Below are 16,679 nucleotides of genomic sequence, written 5' to 3' on the forward strand. Positions count from 1 at the left end.
GGTGGTAGAGAGAAAACGGGGAATTATAGACCGGTAAGCCTGACATCGGTAGTGGGGAAAATGCTAGAATCTATTATAAAAGATGTAATAGCAGAGCACTTGGAAAACAGTGACAGGATCGGACAAAGTCAACATGGATTTACAAAAGGTAAATCGTGCTTGACTAATCTACTGGAATTTTTTGAGGATGTAACTGGTAAAATAGATAAGGGAGAACCAGTGGATGTGGTGTATTTGGACTTTCAGAAGGTTTTCGATAAGGTCCCGCATAAGAGATTAGCGTGCAAAGTTAAGGCACATGGGATTGGGGGCAAGGTATTGACTTGGATAGAGAACTGGTTGGCAGACAGAAAGCAAAGAGTTAGAATAAACGGGTCTTTTTCCGAGTGGCAGGCAGTGACTAGTGGGGTACTGCAGGGATCGGTCCTTGGACCCCAGCTATTCACAATATATATTAATGATCTAGACAAGGGAACTAGATGTAATATCTCCAAATTTGCAGACGACACAAAGCTGGGTGGGCGTGTGTGCTGTGAGGAGGATGCTGAGAAACTCCAGGATGATTTGGACAGGTAGGGTGATTTGGCAAAAGCATGGCAGATGCAATATAACGTGGATAAATGTGAGGTTATCCACTTTGGTGGCAAAAACAGGAAGGCAGATTATTATCTGAATGGCAATAGATTGGGAGAAGGAGAAGTGCAACGAGACCTGGCTGTCCTTGTGCACCAGTCGCTGAAGGTAAGCATGCAGGTGCAGCAGGCGGTTAAGAAGGCAAATGGTATGTTGGCCTTCGTAGCGAAAGGGTTTGAGTACAGGAACAAGGATGTCTTGCTGCAGTTGTACAGGGCCTTGGTGAGACCACATCTTGAGTATTGTGTGCAGTTTTGGTCGCCTTATCTGAGGAAGGATGTTCTTGCCATGGAAGGAGTTCAACGAAGATTCACCAGGCTGATACCTGGGATGGCAGGAATGACGTATGAGGAGAGATTGGGACGATTGGGCTTGTACTCGCTGGAGTTTAGAAGAATGAGGAGATCTCATTGAAGCTTATAAAATTCTGACAGGACTGGACAGACTAGATGCAGAAAGGATGTTCCCAATGGTCGGGGAGTCCAGAACCAGGGGTCACAGTCTACGGATAACGGGTAGGCCATTTAGGACAGAAATGAGGAGGAATTTCTTCACCCAGAGAGTGGTGAACCTGTGGAATTCTCTACCACAGAAGGCAGTAGAAGCAAATTCATTAAATATATTGAAGAAGGAGTTGGGTATATTTCTTAAGGCTAAAGGGATCCAGGGGTATGGGGAGAAAGCAGTGACCGGGTACTGAAATTGGATGATCAGCCATGATCGCATTGAATGGCAGAGCAGGCTCGAGGGGCCGAATGGCCTACTCCTGCTCCTATCTTCTATGTTTCTATGTTTCTATGTGTGGCAGCATGGCTCTCATTGTATGCATGCTGGCCACATGTGGTTGGGTTGCGGCGCAGAGTCATGAGCCAGGCGGTCAGCAGATAGCCCAGCAGCCACCCTCTGGTTTATCTTGGTGGCTCAAGACTGTGGGAACAGCAGAGAAGCACAGAATGAAAGCATTATGACTGCTGCCAGGATACTGGCATTCACCATTATGATGTGCTGAGCATGGTCGCACACCTTATAACATTCCTTTGTCCACTAATTTACAGAATGTTCAACCATTCAACCAAATGGGGAGTTATTTTTGTGAAAGCGTGTAAACAGGTGCTAAAAGGGTGCTGTGCTAATAAGACATGCCTGTTTGAAAGTCTGGAATTAGCAGAAAATTTTGGGGCTGATTGATGACTACCATGATTAAAACATGCCTGCAGGCGCTAAAACGGACACCTGCACGTTTAGCACTCAAGTGCTGATTAGGAGCAATTTTGGTGGAGCGGTATGTGCAGCCACCATGCACTGACTTCCACTGAAGGTGTGGAGTGTGCTGGCTGACACACAGCAGCATGCATCAGGATGGCTCAGGGACTGTGAGAGTTCTCGGACACGGCACTGGAAGTCCTGGTGGAGGGGGTCCAGAGGAGGAGTGATGTCCTGTACTCGCAGGAGGGAGGGAGGCCACAGAGGCAGCTAATGCAGTGCATGTGGTTGGAGATCAATCAGGAGGTGACAGCCAGGAGCCCTGCCCCCAGGACATGGCTCTAGTGCTGCAAATAATTTAATTTTTGACACGAGTTGTCAAGGTAAGATCCCATCTCACAAACACACTTCTCAATAATTGCACCACCACCAGCATCACAATCTCAACACACTGCAGCCACCATCTAACCTAGAATCACAGAAACTTACAGCACAGAAGGAGGCCATTCGGCCCGTTGTACTTGTGCTGCATCTTAGAAAGAGCTTAGTCGCACATCCCCGTTTTTTGTCCTTGACCCTGTAAGTTCCTCATCCTCAACCCACTTCATCCACCATCTAACTATGCACTGACATTCACACAACCCACATTATTGTATCCTTCACAGGCACTGCTCACACCTCAGGCACATCTCACAGCTCTTCACCCATGTGAGGCATCACACACACATAAATACACCTGTCAATACACTGATTTACAATCCCCACTCTTTCTCATCCAGGACAAAATAGCACATAACAGGCGCCAGCAGGACCTGTCCAAGGGAGGGGAAGCAGACCTTCATGATATAATTCCCCTTGAGGAGGCAGTGCTGGCCGTGACCGGGAAGAGAGTGGCAGACGCTGTGGCTAGAGGCAGAGCAGGGGGCACAAGAGGTACGTGGCCACCAATGTTCCCCCCAAAGCCTGTCCTGAGCTGCAATGATCCAACAGACACGCAGCTTAGCAGGAACGTTGGTGGCCACTCCAGCTTCCTTACATAAGAACATAAGAAATAGGAGCAGGAGTAGGCCATTCAGCCCCTCAAGCCTGCTCCACCATTCAATAAGATCATGGCTGATCTGATCTTGGCCTCAACTCCACTTCCTGCCTGTTCCCCATAACCCTTAACTCACCTGTAGTTCAAAAATCTGTCTATCTCAGCCTTGAATATATTCAATGACTCAGCCTCCACAGCTCTCTGGAGTAGAGAATTCCAAAGATTCACAACTATTCCTGATCCCTAATCCCCCAAAACTATCCTCACTCCCAAGCTCCATATGGTCTAATCACACACTTCCTCCTGTAGTGGCCACACGTGCTGCACCCTAACCCTTCTAGCTTTATCATTGTAGGTCGCCAGGAGCAAGATCCAGCTCGCAACCCCGCCCCCATCCCGGAAAAACTGGAAGAGGAGCAAGAGTCACCTCACCCCTCAGAGGAAGAGGAGGAGGAGGAGGAGAGCAAGGAAGAAAGCACTGCGTCAGTCGCTACCACTGTCGCAGGCACCAGCTCAGAGGCCGGCACCACGCGTAACTTATAGGTGAGCTTAGAAGAGGGATCGTCACAATGGGCAGCAGCCATGCCGGGTGAAAGGGACACCACTGGTGCCACCTTGCCAGGAGTCAAGGTCGCATACTAGTTCTGTTGTAGAGGAGTCAGATAAGAGCCTCGCTGGGTCAAGCTTCAGAAGAAGGCTGATGGGGCTGACAAACCGAATGCTTGGTGCAAGCTTGCAGGTCATGGTTAGGGGGATGGAGGAGTCCACTTCCAAATTGGCCCATGGCTTGATGCAGAGCCTGGAACCCATCCTCTCCAACATGGAGAGGCTGGTCAATTCCAGCCAGCGACCTGTGGAGCCCAACATCATGCAGCGTCTGATGACTGAGGTCGCAGCTTCCACTGCAGTCATTGCAGCTTCCATGGAACGGCAAAGTGCTGTAATGGAAGCTGCCACGGTGGCTCTGGGCTCCTCGGTTGAAAAGGGGCTTGTAGAGTGTCTCCAATGCCCAGAGATCTGTCCTCCAGCAAATTAGTGGGCTGGCTGAATAGGCTCCCCAAGATAGTGGCGTGGGAGTCATGGAGCAGGAACCTACTGGCCTCTCTCTGGATGCCAGCATTCCTGCTCCTTCCCATGTCACTCCACCATTGCTCTTGCAGTTGCCTGTCAGCCAGGCAGCCCAGACTGCCTAAGCCTATGCTGAGATGGTGCAGTCTAAGGTGGGACCATCACACACCACAGCCTCTTGAGGGCATTACAGGAGGGCATCTGACTGCCCTTTTCAGAATCTCAGCAGAGCACTTATAGGATAACCACTAAGGTAAGCACCAGTTACCTATATATTATTCCCTATTTTTTATAGTTTAATATTTATATTTGTGTCAGGTTTCTGTCGTTTGTTTTTGTGCCAATAAAACTGATAATGGTAACTGGGTAGTGGTGGAATTATTGGTCTTTTTTATAGTGCTCTTCATGGGGAAGGGGTTGAAAGGATTGAGTGCAGATGGTGGACTTCCTGATGGATCCCGAGTTGTGGAAGGTGAAGCATGTGGCAACAGTACTCTGGTGCCTGATGTTGGAGGACACCTCTCAAAAGTGCTCTTCAATTAGATGGCGGCAAGTGTCCCTCCTAGGTGTGGGCCATCTACCTGGAGCCCTTTGGTGTTCCCCCTGGTCTCCCTCCTCTTGTGGTTCCTGAGCATGAACCTCTGCCACAATTGCTGGTGGTAAAGGCTGGTCTCTCATGATCGCCAGATTGTGGAGAATGCAGTGAGTCACCACAAATCTGGAGACCTTCTTGGGTGAGTACTGCAAAGCACCTCCTGAAGGGTCAAGGCATCTATAGCTGCTTGAGGACCCCAATAGTCTGTTCAATGATAATCCTGGTGGCTGAGTGGCTCTCATTGTAGGAATGTTCAGCTGGTGTCTGAGGGTTTCTCAGGGGAGTCATGAGCTATGACATCAGAGGGCATACCTTGTCATCTAGTAGGCAGCCATGAACATTGCATTGGGGCTCAAAAATCTATGGGACGGATGACTATCTCATTATAAAACCATCGTGGCAGCTCCCTGGATAGCAGGTATTCACCTGCATTATATGCTGCTGGTGGTCGCACACAAGCTGCACATTGAGGGAATGGAATCCCTTCCTGTTCCTGAACACCTCCGAGTTTAAATGAGGGGCTTGCATGGCCACATGTGTGCAGTCAATGGCTCCTTGGACTATGGGGAATCCTGCAATCCTGTCAAATCCCAGAGCTGTCTGTCTCTGGTCTTCTCTGGAAATAGGGAATGATATATAGTCATTCCTCATAGTGTATAGAGACTTCCCTTATGCAGAAGTGCACATAGGATTGTGAGATGTGACTGATAACACCTGTGGCAGCCTGGAAGGTTCCAGTAGCATAAAAGTTAAGCGCTGCTGTGACCTTGACTGCCACAGGCAATGCAGTCCTGGCTGTGCTGTGACATCTGAGTCTTCGTTCCATGGTGTCACAGCTCTCTGTAATGACGTCCTTGGTAAAGCACAGCTTCCTCGTGCACTGGTCTTGTGTCATGTGAATGTAGTAGTGGTGCTCTCTGAAGACCTTGAGTGGATAGGGCCTCCTGCTGAGGCCTTCTCGCCCTCTTGTCCCTCCTCTCCCTCAGCAGTTAGTGCTGCTCTGCCTGACCTCATCTCCTCCTCCCATTCCTCATGCAGAGCAAGGGGGACCCCTAGCAAGATGCCCATGACCAAGCACTTGCTTTCTCCTGATGACTCCTATGAGGTGTCCAATAAGGTAGAGTGGCACAGCACTCAATCTTTTTAGATGAAGCCCTGAGAGAATTCCTTGGAAAAGTGTTGATAGAGTGTTGGTGATGTCTTGACAAAGTGTCCCAGAAAGTCTCCTGATGTGCCTCAAAGGTCCGCTTCAAACGCAGTGTAGTCAGTCGATCTCCAGCAGCAAATGAACATGAAAAGCTGAGCATGGCTTTAAGAAGTGCTCGCAATCCTTACCAATGACTTCTTTTACTCCTGTTCAGCTGGTTGCCATTAGGAGAGGTTGTTAATTGAAGTGCTACCCACCAAAATGCCATGCAGCCCCTTTAATGAGCGCAAGCAGGCAATTTAATTGCCAATCAGCCTCTTAACGATCCTCTAGGCGGCTGTTCATAGCACTTGTTTCAACTCCTTTACCAAGATGGCGTCTTGCTAAACTGACGCTGCAGCATCTTGGCCACCTCGGAAGCTCTTTAGCGCCTCAAGTATCCAGGGAAAATCGCCCCCTAAGCGTTCATCCACTAATATCAGCAACAATCATTTCTAGGCCAACACATGCATTAAGACCCATGTTCCCTTTACGCTGTGCGGCCATGCACTCGGGCTCTTGCGCAGCCGGTGAGCTGGGTTTTAAATTGGAAAAAAAAACACTGAATTTTGAATGGGGCACGCAGCCCGTTAAAGGGGCCGCACAGACCAAAATAAATTAGAGGGAACATTGGTCAAGACCTCCATAAAATAGCGGCAAAGGAACGTCAAAAGAAAGAACTGGTATTGACATAGCTTTCTAATGACCTCCCAAATAATTTCACTGCTGTTATTTAGGCAAACACAGAAGTCAGTTTGCACTCAGCAAGTTCTCTCAAACATCATATATATGGAAAAAAAATGTACACAGAAGCCCATTGTTTTTATGAGTATTCCTGGTACCAGACAGAAAAATTGCAGGTTATGTGATTTTGCTCCCCACCCCACCACCCACCCCCCAAAAAATGTTAAGGGGCCAATGCACCATATAATTCTCGTCACTGAAAAAATAAGAAGAAACAATTTTTCATGAGCTACAGTAATAAAACCCCAAATCACAAGATGTCTTTGTTTCCTCATCAGTATTTATCCTTTTTGCCTAGATTGTTTTACTGTTTTACCTGAACTGGAATATTATAATTGATTCTAGTGAATTAGCTAAGTCCATTAAAAAATTATCTGCTTACATCTTACAAGGCACAATCTTTGATTGTGACAGGGTTACCAGGTACGTTGATGTACACGCCAACAAGTCCAAATTTGCACCTCGATCTGAGAAATGTTTGTGAGTCCCTAATTATAATTTTGCACATGTAATTAAAATATGAATTATCTTATGGATTAGATAGCATAATACTTTCCACATCAGACAGTGAAAAATAGAATAAAAGTCAACTCTCTCTAGTGATGAACAATCCTAAATGAGTTTCAATTCTCCATTTTTTAATACCAGTAGCAGGAACCAGCCTTCTGATTCTTCACTAATTCAGCAATCTTTCAGCAATCTGTAAGCTGCAGGGTAAATACCCTGTGCCAGAATGGTGAGGTCCAAGGCGTCCCTGATATTGGGCCTCGGGCCTCAATTTAACAGAGCTGGCATGGCACTACAGCCTGCCGGAGAAGAGTGGAGAAGACAGGTAAGAAATTGGGCCTATGCTAGTGCCACAGTGGCCCTCAGGTAAGTGGGTCCACTCAGACGGGGGGTCGGAAGCAGGATCGGGTCGGGGGCATGAAGTCGTGGGGTTCGGGGGGGGGGGGTTCTAGTCATAGGGGTTGGGAGCGAGGGGTGTGGGAGATCACGGGGGTGGGAGATCAGCAGTCACGGGGGATCGGGGCTCGGGGATCTCAGGGCTGGAGGGATGGGTAAGTTACTTATGTTCTTTGTTGCAAGCGTTTCGCCGGGCTGGTTTCCCTGAGTGCAGCCTGCTTCCGAGCAAACGAATGTTGGAGAGGGGACCTCAAGCAGGCGTCAGGCCCTTTATTTGCATATGCAAAGGGATAAACAGCTGCTTCAGGCGTTGGTAAAGGATGTCTCTTGTATGTCCTTACCCAGTATGGTAGGCGGCGTACTTCCTGCTCGCCATTTTGGGGCCTTAGTAGGCTTTAGGGTAGCTGTTCAACTTACCACACAGCATAAAACCGGCATTGTGGATCAACTCCGTTATAGAAACCACCCGATTTTCATTGATCCGCAACAACAGATTTACACCCAGGCACAAAGTTGAAGATCTACGCTAGGATGTCTTCAGTGTGTGAAATAGGAAGATGTGTTTTTCAGAGATTTCGGTTGCATGGGATGTGTTGTGGATGTAATGAAGGAGGAGTTCTGCATTGCATTTGGGTTGTACTCTGGAGATGTGGCAAGGGTCCCATTACAAGAAAAGACAAAGAATGTCCCATTCCTCAGCACTGTCCTCCTTCGCCCTGATGAGCACACATAAATACAAGTGATTAAATGGAGAAAAAAACAACACTGGTGATGATTTTTAATTACACATTCAATCACAGCTGCTCCATCCTATTAAAACTGCAGGCATTACATGTAAACATGAGGCAATCTAAACAGAATGGTTCCATTTATAGGAAGTCTGGTGATTGGTTGTGGTGGATCAGTGTAGTACTAGCAGCTGGGAGTTGCTCCAGTGGAACATGCCTTTCCAATGACAAAGATCTATGGAACTATACTAACATGTGTCCATCTGCCATACAAAGCTGCATAGCAGAAAAATCAATAGCAGATTGGTTGCTTGGGTTTTTCAGAAAGCCACAAAAGGCCTCCATGACCTTTTGAAGACACATGAGACAATAAATCTGTGACCCAGAGTTCCGGAATGCTTTGGGCAAGGTCAAGATGGCAAGTTTCCCACTTCCACAATATCAGATGTTACGGTAATTCCTTTTAGCTAATGTGTAAGGACAAAGGAATTTCTTAAAACCTCATCTAGGCGCTGTGGAATCTGTTGAAAATGCTTGACAGCTGTGAGTTTTGGCTGCACTGCATCTGTGAATGGATGAGACTTGGAAGTTGTTGCGAGGGAATGACTTTAAGCACTTTCCTCTTAGACGTTAACAAAACCCAATTCTGAACAAGGGTTATACCTGAAACGTTAACTTGCCTGTTCAATCCGCAGATGTTAGCTGAGCTGCTGAGGGCTATCAGCATTTCTGTTTTGTTTCTTTTACAGTTCTAAAACCTTCATGACTTCAAAGTTATAGGGGGCAAAATTCAGTTGCTTTGCGCCATGAGGGGGCGCTAACGGGGTGCAAAGCAACTACCGCCCGGGCGCAGCGCCGCTAATGCCTCCCATGAAATTCAGCAGTAGGTCAGCGGCAGCGGTAGCTGGTAGTGCCCTGCGGCACTGCGCATCCGGCAAGGATGCCATCACCATGCTCAGCGCCCTGGCCGCAACCTTGGATCGTGCCCCCTGATCTACCGCTGGAGGCTATGTCCGACAGGATCAGGGGGGCGTACATGCGGCCAGGGCGGCGATAATTAAAGGGCAGGTGCCGAGTGGCCATTTTTGTTTTGGGCCGCCTGCCAGCACCTGCCCCCTCTGGCCTCCTCCTGCAAGGTGCTGGCCGCGATCCGTCAGACTGGCACTCAAGAGGAGTGCCGGGCTCTTTTGCCGGCACCCCGCTCCCTGGTGGCCCGGCAGAGCCCCGGCCCCTTTAATCAGGGGAGGGAGGTCTGCAGTACCACAGCGCTATATGCCGACGCTGATGCACATAGCACCGCGATATTCCACGGGAGCACCCCAAGAGGGAGGGGGAGTACTTCCAGTAGCGCCCCGCCTCTTGCTTGGGGCGCTACCATTGAATTTCGGGCGCAGGGGAGCTAACTTTTTCAGGGCGCTAAAAGTAGCGCCCCGGTGAAGTTATCGCCCCAAAGGGGGAACGAGCCAATTTTCCCCCCATAGAGTTATCATAGTACCATTGAGACAGACAAGGCTCTTTTGGATTTATTTTGAATTAAACTGGAATTCTGCTATGTCCCGTAAATGATTTAGTTGCTCAATATGGAACAAGTTCAAAAGTAGAACGTCATACATTTTTTCTTATTACTTCTGTTTGCAGATATGTCTTCACTTTCAACCAGCTTTAGTGTCCCAGAATTCTGGACGCTGGTTCCAAAACATAAATTCCACATTCATGAGTGTGTGCACGCAAAATAAGGTCAAATCCACATAACATCCTTCATGTTCAGGTGATGCAGTTGAATATTGAAATGTTTTGTCTGTCAACATTTTTGGATAAGATTCTTATAATCCTGTTGTACGGATAGGAACATTAACTAATACTTCGACATTGTCCACAAATATCTCCATGGAAAAGTTATCTACACAATATCACTATCTGCGGTGTCTTAAAGACGTTGGGGTAGATTTTCTCTTTACCGCCTGGGCTTTAATCATTGCATTTTTTAAGAATTCATTGATGGGATGTGGGCGTCGCTGGCTAGGCCTGCATTTAGTGCCCATCCCTAATTGCCCTTGAGAAGATGGTGGTGAGCCGCCTTCTTGAACCGCTGCAGTCCATATTTGCGTGGTCAGAAATGAAAATCTGGCAGGGAGTATCGCAGAACCCATTGAAATGAATGCAAGGAAAATCAGTGGTTTCTGTAAGTGACATGTAATTCTTCCCACCTGACTTTCCTGTCTGCGTTCCGCCCCAGATGATACTTAACACTCTGGCGATAATCTGTTGTAAAAAAGTGATGCTTTTTTTAGGTGGCCAATTGTATTCCCCTAAATTGTCACACTATCCCTAAACGTTAGAAATGGAAACAGTTGTACACTGCCAGGTGTCTCTCAATCACCTGTTGTTACTGAGTTTTATACTTTCAACCTGCTTCTCAGGCACAACCTGGGAATGGACGTTTGATGTACTAGTCCTTCCAACCCAGCCTATGACATTGCAGGATTCCACGAATGAGCGGTGGGGAAGTTTGTGATGTCACAGCCAGAGGAGATTCTGTGTAAAATTTCTGTTCCCAGCTGCTTTAAATCATAAAAGGTCATACATTGGGGCAACTGCAGGTGTGTAGATTTACAACATTTAGAACCATGAGATACTTTGGCGGAATTTACTTTCCCTTTAAGAGAGTTTGACATATTTCCTGACCCTCATGTACAGGACTAAAATTTCTGTCTTTGTTATTATTAAAAAAGGAGATACGAATGAAACATGGTGGATTTTGTGAAGAAAGCACCAGTAAACTATTTGCCGGTGTTTAGTACTGCTTTCAGGATTCCCACCCCTCCAAAATTAGATCATCGTACCGGAGCAAAAAGGATTGGAAAAAAGTGTTTCATGCTTGTTAAGTCTGGTAAAAGGCATGGTAAAGCTACACATGATTATGCACCATTGGGGCTTGGCTATCAGCTTTGGCTCAGTCGCAGCACTCTTACCTCGGAGTCCAAGGTTTGTGGGTTCAGGCCTCACTCCAGGACTTACGTCTGGAATTTCTGCAACTGGTTCTCCCTGATCTCTCACTGTAACATCAACAGAGAACTGGTGTAAACAGACAGTATCACTAAAAAAGATTATTTGGTCATTTCTCTCATTGCTGTTAGTGGGATCTTGCTGGGTGCAAATTGGCTGCTTTATTTCCCTCCACTACAACAATGACTACACTTCCAAAAATGTCCTTCATTGGCTGTGAAGTGGTTTGGGATGTCCTGAGATTGTGAACGGTGCTATATAAATGCAATTCCTTTCCTGCTTCAGAAAGGTTATACCTCTTATTATTTAGCAAAGATTTGTAAGTATCAGTGCATCAACCACAAAACTGTGTCACACAGAGAGTTTTTCCACCTGAAGAAGTTGTGTTACGACAGAGTGATAGGGAAAGCAGTAAATGAGGAGTCTCAGGGCACCAAGGAGGATGTGACTGAGGAGTTCCTACAGGTCCTCCTGCACTTGATGGAACAGGCAACATCTGCATTGACCCAATGGCAGCTAAGGTCACCACTGCTCTCAATTACTATGCCACAAGGCCCTAGCATTTCACCACCACTTATGGGAGCTGGGGTAGCCACACCCCCCACAAAGTGCTCTTGTTTCTCTCTCCCTTCAGAGAGAGAAACGGCAGGCATTGCCAATGACTGTTAGAACAGCTGGGAGACAATCAGGCAAGAGGGCAGCAGACTGTGATCACCCCGAGTCACCAACAGAATACAAGAGGGTTAGTTAGAAGTCATTGCCCTCAGTGTCTCTCTTAAGAGTGACAGTCAGTCATTTTGGTTTAAAAATAGTGTATAACCTATGTTGATGCCTATTACTCTTCAGAAACAGACACACCTCTTAACATTTCAATTCTCTTTGTGATGTTCTATAGGTCCCCTCATCTACGATCATGTACTTCCGAATGGGGTAATTTTAACCACCCAGGGTGGGTAGTGTGTTAAAAACTAAGAAACGGGAAACCCGGTTTTAATTGGGGGGGGGGGGGGGGTCAGGGGGCGGGCGACCACTCCACTATCAGGAGGAGGGATGGCCATTACTATTTTTAAAGATTTTAACTCAAGTTTTATTTTTAACACCTGCAGGCCAGGTTTTTCAGGCCTTGGAAATTCCAGCAGATGAAAGGAGACGAGAAGAGCTGGATCCATGAGGCAAGTGCCTTTATTGCACTGCTTGTGGGTCAGGAGAAGCAAGAGTGCTTCCCCCGGCCCACCAAGCTTACCTTTTAAACACCTCGCGATGGGACCCCAACGATTGGCCGACACCCGCCCCCACCCCCAATGATCGACTCTCCCCACCCCCGCGATATCCAACTCCACCACCCCCCCACGATATCCAACTCCCCCGCCCCCATCACCGCCCACGATGTCCGATGCCACTCACCCCCCATAACGTCCCATTCACCCACCCCGTGATGTCCAATATCAGCCAAGGCAGCAATGGAGTTGCTACAATTGGCAGTGGTATCCTTGAGCTAGGGGAGGGAAAAATTGCCAGAGTTCCTGCCCCTGACTGCCATCTTATTACTTGTGCTGGAAGGTACATACATGTGTTGTTGTGTGCGGACAGTGCATGACTTGGCTGTGATATCCTCAGTATTTGAACAGCCTGGGACACTCACAGAATAGGTTCACATGTGGAAAAATAGCCACCTGGTAGAGTACTGATGGACAGCTGGTGCCCTTGGAATTATACTCCAGCACCAGTTGTGCCTTCAGCCGAGAGGAGGAAAAATTAGGAACATAGGAACAGGAGTAGGTCATTCAGCCGCTCGAGCCTGTTCTGTCATTCAATGAGATCATGGCTGATCTGTGATGTAATTCCATATACTCCAATTTTGAAGAAGAACACCAATATAGTTTGAGAGAAGATCTAGTTTATTTTGGGGGTTTTTTGTAATAAAGGACTTGACTTACCACTAGCTCCAGACGTTGATCAGAAGATAATTATGGATGAGGAAGACCATTCAGCTCATCTTGATTCAGCCATCCAGAGACATTGTAACGTCACACTGTTTCTTATTTGATTCCAAGGTTTTTTTCCCATTACTTTATCTGGAAGTTTATTCCACACTTTGACCATTCTTTGTGGGTTTTTTTTATTTGTTTTTATGGGATGTGGGCATCGCTAGCAAGGCCAGCATTTATTGCCCATCCTTAATTGCCCTTGAAAAGGTGGTGGTGAGCCACCCTCTTGAACCGCTGCAGTCCATGTGGTGAAGGTACACCCACAGTGCTGTTAGGGAGTCCCATGATTTTGACTCAGCGACGATGAAGGATCGGTGATATATTTCTAAGTCAGGATGGTGTGTGACTTGGAGGGGAACTTGGAGGTGGTGGTGTTCCCATGTGCCTGCTGCCCTTGTCCTTCTAGATGGAAGAGGTCACGGGTTTGGGAGGTGCTGCCGAAGAAGCCTTGGCAAGTCGCTGCAGTGCATCTTGTAGATGGTACACACTGCAGCCACAGTATGCCGGTGGTGGAGGAAGTGAATGTTTAAGGTGGTGGATGGGGTGCCAATCAAGCGGGCTGCTTTGTCCTGGATGGTATCGAGCTTCTTGAGTGTTGTTGGAGCTGCACTCATCTAGGCAAGTGGAGAGTATTCCATCACACTCCTTACTTGTGCCTTGTAGATGGTGGAAAGGCTTTAGGGAGTCAGGAGGTGAGACATTCACCACAGAGCGGAGCGATCATAATATGATAGAATTCTTCATTAAGATGGAGAGTGAAGTATTTGACTCAGAGACTAGGGTCCTGAATTTAAATAAAGGAAACTACGATGGTATGAGGTGCGAGTTGGGTAGGATTGATGGGGAATGTCACTCAAAGGGTTGATGGTGGATAGGCAATGGCAAACATTTAAAGATCGCATGGATGAACTACAGAATTTGTTCATCCTTGTTTGGCATAAAAATAAAAAAAAGGCGAATCAACCGTGGCTAACACGGGAAATTAGGGATAGCATAAGATCCAAGGAGAGGACATATAAATTGGCCAGAAAAAGCAGCAAACCTGAGGATTGGGAGCAGTTTAGGATTCAACAAAGGAGGACAAAGGGATTAATTAAGAGGGGGAAAATAAAGTATGAGAGTAAACTTGCAGGGAACATAAAAACTGACTGTAAAAGCTTCTATAGATATGTGAAGAGAAAAAGATTGGTGAAGTCAAGCGTAGGTCCCTTGCAGTCAGAATCAGGGGAATTTATAATGGGGAACAAAGAAATGGCAGACCAATTAAATACATACTTTGGTTCTGTCTTCACAAAGGAGGACACAAATAACCTCCCAGAGATGTCAGGGAACATAGGGTCTAATGAGGGGGAGAAATTGAATGAAATCAGTATTTGTAGGGAAATGATGTTCGGGAAACTGACGGGATTGAAGGCCGATAAATCCCCAGGGCCTGATAATCTACATCCTAGGGTACATAAGGAAGTTGCCCTAGAAATAGTAGATGCATTGCTGGCCATTTTCCAAAATTCTATAGGCTCTGGAACAGTTCCCATGGATTGGAGGGTAGCTAATGTTACCCCACTATTCAAAAAATATGGTAGAGAGAAAACAGGGAATTATAGACCGGTAAGCCTGACATCGGTAGTGGGGAAAATGCTAGAGTCCATTATAAAAGATGTACTAGCAGAGCACTTGAAAAACAGTGACAGGATCGGACAAAGTCAACATGGATTTACAAAAAGGTAAATCGTGCTTGATTAATCTACTGGAATTCTTTGAGGATGTAACTGGTAGAATAGATAAGGGAGAACCAGTGGATGTGGTGTATTTGGACTTTCAGAAGGCTTTCGATAAGGTCCCGCATAAGAGATTAGCGTGTAAAGCTAAGGCACATGGGATTGGGGGCAAGGTACTGACTTGGATAGAGAACTGGCTGGCGGATAGAGAACTGGTTGGCAGACAGGAAGCAAAGAGTTGGAATAAACGGGTCTTTTTCCGAGTGGTGGGCAGTGACTAGTGGGGTACCGCAGGGATCGGTCCTAGGACCCTAGCTATTCACAATATATATTAATGATCTAGACGAGGGAACTAGATGTAATATCTCCAAGTTTGCAGATGACACAAAGCTGGGTGGGTGTGTGTGCTGTGAGGAGGATGCCGAGAAACACCAGTATGATTTGGACAGGTTGGGTGATTGGGTAGATGCATGGCAGATGCAGTATAATGTGGATAAATGCGAGGTTATCCACTTTGGTGGCAAAAACAGGAAGGCAGATTATCTGAATGGCAATAGATTGGGAGAAGGGGAAGTGCAACGAGACCTGGCTGTCCTTGTGCACCAGTCGCTGTAGCAGGCGGTTAAGAAGGCAAATGGTATGTTGGCCTTCGTAGCGAGAGGGTTCGAGTACAGGAACAAGGATGTCTTGCTGCAGTTGTACAGGGCCTTGGTGAGACCACACCTTGAGTATTGTGTGCAGTTTTGGTCGCCTTATCTGAGGAAGGATGTTTTTGCCATGGAGGGAGTGCAGCGAAGATTCACCAGACTGATACCTGGGATGGCATGAATGACGTATGAGGAGAGATTGGGTCGATTGGCCTCATACTCGCTGGAGTTTAGAAGAATGAGAGGGGATCTCATTGAAACTTATAAAATTCTAACAGGACTAGACGCTGGAAGGATGTTCCCGATAGCTGGGGAGTCCAGAACCAGCGGTCACAGTCTAAGGATAAGGGGTAAGCCATTTAGGACAGAGGTGAGGAGGAATTTCTTCACCCAAAGAGTGGTGAACTTGTGGAATTCTCAACTGCCTTCTGTGGTAGAGGCCAATTCATTAAATATATTGAAGGAGTTAGATATATTTCTTAAGGCTAAAGGGATCAAGGGATATGGGGAGAAGGCAGGGCCAGGGTACTGAATATGGATGATCAGCCATGATCTCATTGAATGGCAGAGCAGGCTCGAGGGGCCGAATGGCCTACTCCTGCTCCTATCTTCTATGTTTCTAGAATACCTAGCCTCTGACCTGCTCTTGTTGCCACAGTATTTATGTGGCTGGTCCAGTTAAATTTCTGGTCAATGGTGACCCCCAGGATGTTGATGGTGGGGGAGCCGGCGATGGTAATGCTGTTGAATGTCAAGGGTCGGTGGTTAGACTCTCGCTTGTTGGAGATAGTCATTGCCTAGCACTTCTGTGGTGCGAATGTTACCTGCCACTTATCAGCCCAAGCTTGAACGTCATCCAGGTCTTGTTGTATGTGGGCATGGACTGCTTCATTATCTGAGGAGTTGTGAATGGTGCTGAACACTGTGCCGTCATCAGCGAATATCCCCATTTCTGACCTTATCTTGGAGGGAAGGTCATTGATGAAGCAGCTGAAGATGGTTGGGCCTAGGACACTGCCCGGAGGAACTGCTGTAGCGATGTTCTGGGGCTGTGATGATTGACCTCCAACCATCTTCCTTTGTGCTAGGTATGACTCCTGCCAGTGGAGAGTTTTCCCCCTGATTCCCATTGACTTCAGTTTTACTCGGGCTCCTTGATGCCACACTCTCAAATGCTGCCTTGATGTCAAGGACAGCCACTCTCACTTCACCTCTGGAATTCAG

This window comes from Somniosus microcephalus, chromosome 2 (assembly GCF_052327205.1).
Source record: "Somniosus microcephalus isolate GS21.2 chromosome 2, FLI_Smic_1.0, whole genome shotgun sequence".
In the NCBI taxonomy this organism is placed as follows: Eukaryota; Metazoa; Chordata; class Chondrichthyes; order Squaliformes; family Somniosidae; genus Somniosus; species Somniosus microcephalus.